Genomic DNA, 9,202 nt, shown 5'->3' on the forward strand with positions numbered 1-9,202 from the left:
GATAATGTTCGAGCATTTTTCTGCATGGGTAGACATCAAGCAGTTGATAGTTTTTATTTATCTCAGACCTATGCTCACATACCCAAACATTTGGTGAGAGATAATGCCAATTTTTTTGTACTTTTTCGTCAAGATGAAAGAAATTTAAAGCATATATACAATGATCATGTAAATACTGACATGGAATTTGTAAAATTCCGCAATATATGCTCGACATGTTGGAATAAAGATAAATATGGATTCCTTGTGATTGACAAAGATAGTGACATTAATAATGGCCGATACAGGAAAGGTTTTGATTGTTATATAAACATTTCAAACGATTCCGCTGAAAATACAGTTTCTCCCTCTGCTACCACCACTGGTACTTCTACTATCTAAAAAAAATATCAGATAATTTAGAGTAATATTATACGATATATAGTAAAAATTCCAAAATAAAAGACAGTAGGATTGTGTACTGTGAACTGTCAACAGCATCATTATCTATCATGAAGCATACAAACTTACATGCTGAAAAATCATTATTGCATGAAATTGAAAAAGCAAGTGACTCTATAAGACGTAAACATAAATTAATTAAATATGGTCGAGTTGAAAATGAAAGAATAACAAGTGAGGTGTTAGGACCTATAACTGAGCCTTTAAAAAAAATGCTAGCAGATGTATCAAAACAAAAACCAACACCAAGTTCCAGTAAAAATCAAGCAGAAAAAAAAAATAGTGCTCAAAGAAAAGAAGAAGAATACACGACAGAAGAAGAAGAATACGAGACAGAAGGAGAAGATGAAAAATCAATATTGACAAATAATGACGAAAAAATTGATATTGATCCGTTAACTTTTCATAAGAATAATGTTAGTGATGCTGATGATGATGACACAGACGAAGATATAACGGAGAAAAAAAAAAAAATTTGGATGATGAAGAAGCACCTTGAAAGGCAAAAATCAATAAATTCTCATGACAAGGCTCAAAATATAATGTACACCATTCAAAAATTAAAAAACAATAAATTATTGTTTGGTAATTCAATGATTGAAATAAAAAATCATCATATTTATGTGAAAGATAAAATTTATCCGGCTACTCAAGGTCTCTTGGAGTTATTATTTCAACAATCACCTAATGCATCTATTATTCGGAAAGTTGATCGAGAAATTTTTATTGAAATTATAAAATTAACAAATGCACATCGTAAAAATTTCAAACCTGATGGTGCATTTCTGACAAACAGGACACAAAAATATAAAAATTATGTATCACTGTTTGTCAAGTCTTTGAAAAACAAAAGTAGAGAGCAAAAAGGTTCAGCACTTGTATTACCAAAATACAAAACACTACAAAAAAATAAGAAAATAAATAATACAAATTATATATATTGGGATGATCCCAATGAGCTTGTCAATCGTCTTCAATTACTTGTAGCTTCAGAAAAAGCTGGAAATAATAGTCACGCTAATGAAATTCTTTCAATTATTGAAGAATTAAGAGAAGCTGGTATTATTTGTTAATATATATGTTCATTCAGTCTTTAATGTACAGTCATTAAAAGGACATTGGAGTGGAATAATGTCTAGTGTTGATATATTTGGACGTCAATTATCAAATAAACGAAAATATTCTATCGGAGGAAAAAGTGATGGCGATACAATAAGAGGACCACCTGGAGAAGGTTTCAAATTTACAGAAGACGGAAATTATGACATTGCAGAAAAAAAATTATGTCACATTGCCGATGCTCAAGACATAAATGATGCTGTCTCAAAAAAAGTAGCACTGATTCTAATTAAAAATGAAACTAATAATATACTTAGAATAATGCAAGAAGATAGTCAAAAATATATCACTGAAGTCATTAGTAAACTGACAATCAAAGTGGACACATTGCAAAAAAGTGTTGAAAAATCACGTCATACATTAGATGAGCTGAGTACAGAAGTTGCAAGTATATCTCACTATTTGACAGAGAATTTGGGAGTACGTTTAGAAAATCAAAAATAAAAATGAATAAAACAAAAAAAAATAATAAAAAAGAAGACAATAACTATTTGAGAAGCGTTGTGGCACATGAGCTACACAAGCCTGCTCGCAGATATTATCAACGTAGACATGTTGACATTAGAGCTCTCGATGAAACATGGCAATGTGATCTTGTCGACATGAGTGCATATGCTTCCGTAAATGAAAATTACAAGTTTATACTTACAATAATTGATAATTTTTCCAAATATGCATTTGCTGTACCACTCAAGACAAAAAGTGCAAAAGATGTTACTGCAGCGATAAAATCTGTTTTCCTGAAAGGTCGATATCCAAAAAAACATTTACATGTCGATCAAGGCAAAGAATTTTACAACAGTGAATTTAAGAATCTCATGAAAAAATATAATATAAATATGTACTCAACATATAGTACTTTAAAAGCAAGTATAGTCGAAAGGTTTAATAGAACCCTGAAAAATCAAATGTGGGAAAGATTTACATTCCAAGGCAGTTATAAATGGTTGACTATACTTCCTGAATTGATTAGAAATTATAAAATGTAACTAAAAACAATGAAAAGGATATATTGAGGGAAATATATCATAATCAAAATCCAATGTTTTGTGTCACATTAAAGTTGAAAAGAAAATTTAAAATTGGTGATAAAGTGCGAATAAGTAAATATAAAAAAATTTTCGAAAAAGGCTACACTCCCAATTGGACAACTGAAGTTTTTACAATCACAAAAGTATTGAATACAATACCGATAACTTACAAGCTTGCTGACTATCAAGATAACAATGTTGAAGGATGTTTTTATCAAGAAGAACTGAGTCCAGTACGCTATCCAGATATATATCTTGTTGAAAAAATTTTAGAAAAACGTAAAAATAAAGTACTTGTAAGATGGTTAGGTTTCGATTCTGAACATGATACATGGGAAAATGAATCAGAATTATGAATAATTATATTTACAATGTATATAGGTATAAGAATTTTTCAATAAAAAATTATAACAAAATAAATTTTTTCAAATGTAATTTATTTATTGAATATTGTGTGTATAGGCTTAGGCCAATTTTCTAATAATACAACTTGATTATTTTCTCCAATACATTGAATTGTAAAACTTTTCTTTTAATACCATCCTCTAATTCAAGGAACTTTTTTTTATTATAAAAATAATATTCAGCATTATTTTTCGGTAAAAAAACAGTATATTTATTATTTATTTCGACTGCTAGTCTTGCACCAGACATTTTTCCATAGTAACTTTGAATTTTCGTCACAGCATAGTAAACATCTTTTGTCAAATCTTTCAATAATTTACAATTTTTTGAAAGTCGCTTAGTCTTGGTGTTTATCAGTTTTATATTATAATTATTTTTTTTGTCTAGATAATAATAATTACATTTGAAGAAGAGTTAACAAACTTTTTTTATTTTCCTCGTTTTATGAGAAAATAAACTCACATTTGTTGTATTTTCCTCCCAAAAAAAGAAGATCCAAACATCCATCGATCGCTGCTTTTTCAATTTTCGTAAAATAATCATTATTTTTCATAAACTTGGCGATTCTGCTTGGTAGAAAGACATTAAATTCATCATTTAATGTAGCCATAACTCCATTGTATTCATTATGAATCTTCTGCAGAGCTGTTACTTTGTACTTTCCATTAACATCCAAGTCAGACATTTTTTTAAGATCCAATTTGCCTTCCATTTTAGCAACATTATTCAATTGCTGTTCCATTTTTATTTAATGTTGTTTTTCTACAAACATTATAATTTCAAGTAAATAAATATGTATAAATATAATAATTACTAGTGTATATGTATATTATTAAATTGCTTTCTTACCTTTCCTGACAGTCTTGATATTCGAATGATAAAATTTCACAAAAACTTCTCGTTTATATAAGGATAAAAACAATAGAATAGTAGAAGGAGTACCTATTTAAATGACACGTATTTAGAGTCAGCAAATTCTCACGTGCATATTAATTTTTTGCAATTAATATTTATTTTTTATCATAAACAATTAAATACTACTACAGCATTTTATTATTTTATATTTGAAAAATTACACGTATAAAGAGTCAGCTAATTTTTTTGCAAAATTGTATTTATATATACATAGGTCGATTTGAAAAATAACACGTATGGAAAGTCAGCAATTTTTTTTCTTTTTCGTTTTTCATGTTTATAAATAATAAAAAAATTGGTCATGATTGGTTTTATTATAATGTAAAATATATTTTATTCTAATATAAATTAGTATCAAATATAATTCTATCATATATATATATATATATATATATATTTGTTCATAGGTCGCTGGTTCGAATCCAGCTCGGAAATTTTTTTTTTTAATTTATAATATACAGATACAACATAAAATTCTTCTATACCGACTGATAATAAAAATCAATTATACTATTTTACCATCCCTGTTTTACCGATCAGGTTGCAGTCCCCTGTCCCCTCCGATCTACCTTTCCCCTTACCACCCGCGTATCTACAACTCTGGTAGAGACACTACTGTTGTTGGAAGCAAGCCAAACCCTTTTTTTTTCTTTTTCTCAATATATGGTTCAATAAATGTTATATATTTTATAGACGCTGGATTTTTAATATAATTATTAATGCTATGATACCTTAAATGAGCATTTTTATTGAGAAGAATTTCAATATAATTTTTTTCATCATCATGAGTTATTTTTGTTTTATTTGGTTTTTTAAGAATCAATAATTCCATTAATCCAGGAGTTATTTCATATGTTGTGTGTGCAATATTAATTTTATTATAACTTTTAAATATTAAATCAGAATTTCCAATTTTTAATTTGTTCTTCATTTTTTTTACACCATAATCAACATCCCAATGTAAAGTATTAATTTTTTGAAGGTATTCTTCAGAAAATGGGTTAAAACTTGCTTCCTTAGTTGAATCAAATATTTCTTCTACATTACTATTACTTTTATGGAATATATGCTCTTCACTACTTGATTCATCAACCTCAGGAGCATCATCTTCATAATTAGTTTTTTTACTTGAATTTTCCAGAATCAAACTTGAGCAATTTGGTGATTCTGTATGCTAAATTTTATGATAAATCTTTTATAACTTTGCGTTGTTTACCTTTCTGGAGCTGATTTGTCTTTGTGAACGCCATTTCATGAATTCTAGAACAAAATTATTTATACACATGAAGAAATTAGTATTTATTATAGATATATTATTATGCATATAAAATATATATTTATTTATTTTATATGAAAACTTATCAGTTGGGAATTGTTGTTGAATCTTTAGATTTCCTAAGAGAACTAATGGTACTGATGTTAAAAACATCCATATTTATAATACAAACCAAATATCCCCTCTAAATATCACATTATTTTTATTAGGTTGAATCAAGTCCATTGAAATAAAAACAAAAAGATTTTTCTATTCAGGTAAACGGTTAGTTTATAAATCAATAAAAAAATAATATGTGTAAGCATCTCAAATTCCCTCAAATATTTTCGAAAGATCTTTGCCTCCTACGGTTAACAAGTATTTGAAAAGACAGTAAACCCTTCAAATATGTAGGAAAAAAAAAAAAAAAAAACGATCAATGATCTGAAAATGTAGCGGCATCGTAAATTCTTTGACCTCATCATCTAGTGTTCTCAAATATTTGAAAGATCTTTGTCTCATGCTGTGCACAAGTCTTTCCCTAGCGTATAGAATTTAAATAGATGTTGAAATTTTTAACCGTTTGGGAAAAAATAATTTTATATTTGAAAGAATTTATATCTTCTTGACCTGAAAAATTTGTAGAGTTGCATCGACTTTTTCTGATTGAAAGGTTTGTTTACGATCCAATTCAAAATATGCAGCGATACCTTAAATTCTTTCAATTTTATACTCCTTCCTATTAAAAAAGATCTTTGACTCCTCCCATACGCAAGTTTTTCTATACTATATAGAATTTGAAAAAAATGGTGAAACCTGTGAATGTTTAGGAAAAAATAATTTGATATTTGAAAGAATTTATATCTTCTTGACCTGAAAAATTTGTAGAGTCGCATCGACCTTTTTTGATTGAAAGGTTTGTTTACGATCCAATTCAAAATATGCAGCGGTACCTTAAATTCTTTCAATTTTATCCTCCCTATTAAAAAGATCTTTGACTCTTGCCATGCGCAAGTTCTTTACTACCATATAGAATTTGGAAAATAGTGAAACCTGTGAATGTTTGACAAAAAAAAAATAACTTTTTTTTTTTTTTCTTTACATTGCTTTGTTGAAATAGTCAAGCACAAACGTGTTTGGACCTGTTTGATAATGCATTATATATATATATATATATATATATATATATATTATGAAGCTCAATCTAAATCTAATCAATTAAAATATACATTTATTTCAAATAAAAAGCAAACAACAAGCAATTATATATATATTTTAAAGCTATTTATTTATTGCAATATTTATTTTACATTATGATTCGATATTTGAACTTTCTTCTCTACATTTTGAACAATCTTTCATTGCTACGTGTAAGAAAAGTCCAAAGTCATCTGTTGAATCCAAATCATTTTGTAGAGGATGTTGAGTGCATTTTCTTAATCCTAAAATTATTGGATTTTTCTTTTGTTTTTCAGATAATTTATACCAGATTTCATCTATTTGGTGAAAACCAAATTTGATAATTGCCATTATCGGAAGTTCTCTAATTTCAGCTTGAGCTAAATCCGCAATATTATCCACACCACAAAAATGTATTATTGATTTTTTCATATTGGCTTTTGTTGTAAAAGTCTTAATATACCATGACTTTATCCGCTCAACGTTTTCTAGAAAGCATGTATAAGACTCACAGTGTAAATGCATCTGTGAATGTCGTATAGCTGGATGTTCTTCTTCTAATATTTTTATATCTGGGCATCCTAGCTCATTTCAGTTGAAAATTGTTTTTGGATTATTGCGTATAACAAAAGCTAACCACTTTTTTTTATCTTCACTTTTTACGTATAAGTATGAAAATTTTTCAATTTCTTGATTAATAATATTTGCGATTTCGCTATATTCTTCACTATCGAATTCCCAACACATACCATGATAGGTTGATTCACATTTAGATATAATTTTATTGAATTTATCACTTAATTGAGTTCTTTCACAAGGTGGTTTAAATATTTTAACTATTCGTTTAAGTTTAGAGCTCAATGGTTGAATAGCTAGCTCTTTTAACACGAATAAACCTCGATCTTCTTGAAAACCTTGGAAATCGATAAATGCAGACATTTTTATTTTTTTTTTTTGATAAATGATGTACACTCTAAGATGTAGAAAATCTAACTAATAATATTTTTCTACAATATTAATTTTAAAGCAAGTTCTTCCTCTTTTAAAATTACTCCCACTATTGAAAAAATCTCTCCCGCTCTACTTGGTTTTAAAATAAATTTTATTTAGAAATAATATAATAAAATAATATTATAAAGAATAAATTAAAAAAAATTAATTCGGTTTTCCAACAAACCATTTTTTAAAACAAAGTATCACTCACCTCACCCATTTCTATCACAAGTTGCTGCCGTGGTCCTGGGGATAGCTTGCTGGACTTTCACTTTGAACATCCACCCTTCAAATCTCCCTCTAAACACTTTTTTATTTTTCAAAAAAAAAAATGGCGGCGCGTCTTCTGCCTTTCACTACCTTCTCCCTCAACCACCCTCACACACCACCCACCCACCCATGAATATTAAGTGTGCCAGAACTCTTATAACTCCTCTACTTTTGTTCCCAAAACAATTGCTTTATCCTCTGCTGTAGAGTAAGTGTCTGACTTACCATGTATGTATGTATGTATGTATGTATGTATGTATGTATGTATGTATGTATGTATGTATGTATGTATGTATGTATGTATGTATGTATGTATGTATGTATGTATGTATGTATGTATGTATGTATGTATGTATGTATGTATGTATGTATGTATGTATGTATGTAGGTATGTATGTATGTATGTATGTATGTATGTATGTATGTATGTATGTATGTATGTATGTATGTATGTATGTATGTATGTATGTATGTATGTATGTATGTATGTATGTATGTATGTATGTATGTGTGTATGTATGTATGTATGTATGTATGTATGTATGTATGTATGTATGTATGTATGTATGTATGTATGTATGTATGTATGTATGTATGTATGTATGTATGTATGTATGTATGTATGTATGTATGTATGTATGTATGTATGTATGTATGTATGTATGTATGTATGTATGTATGTATGTATGTATGTATGTATGTATGTATGTAGGTATGTATGTATGTATGTATGTATGTATGTATGTATGTATGTATGTATGTATGTGTATGTATGTATGTATGTATGTATGTATGTATGTATGTGTGTATGTGTATGTATGTATGTATGTATGTATGTATGTATGTATGTATGTATGTATGTATGTATGTATGTATGTATGTATGTATGTATGTATGTATGTATGTATGTATGTATGTATGTATGTATGTATGTATGTATGTATGTATGTATGTATGTATGTATGTATGTATGTATGTATGTATGTATGTATGTATGTATGTATGTATGTATGTATGTATGTATGTATGTATGTATGTATGTATGTATGTATGTATGTATGTATGTATGTATGTATGTATGTATGTATAGATGTATATATGTATGTATATGTATGTATGTATGTATGTATGTATGTATGTGTATGTATGTATGTATGTATGTATGTATGTATGTATGTATGTATGTATGTATGTATGTATGTATGTATGTACGTGTGTATGTATGTATGTATGTATGTATGTATGTATGTATGTATGTATGTATGTATGTATGTATGTATGTATGTATGTATGTATGTATGTATGTATGTATGTATGTATGTATGTATGTATGTATGTATGTATGTATGTATGTATGTATGTATGTATGTATGTATGTATGTATGTATGTATGTATGTATGTATGTATGTATGTATGTATGTATGTATGTATGTATGTATGTATGTATGTATGTATGTATGTATGTATGTATGTATGTATGTATATATATATATCCAGTGGTGGTTTCGGGGACATTTTTTTTTTTTGCGATTTTATTCAGTAATTGAACTTTGTACATCAATGTACATTCATGTATAAGACGATTATATTGTA

This window comes from Aphidius gifuensis, linkage group LG4 (genome assembly GCF_014905175.1).
Source record: "Aphidius gifuensis isolate YNYX2018 linkage group LG4, ASM1490517v1, whole genome shotgun sequence".
NCBI lineage: Eukaryota > Metazoa > Arthropoda > Insecta > Hymenoptera > Braconidae > Aphidius > Aphidius gifuensis.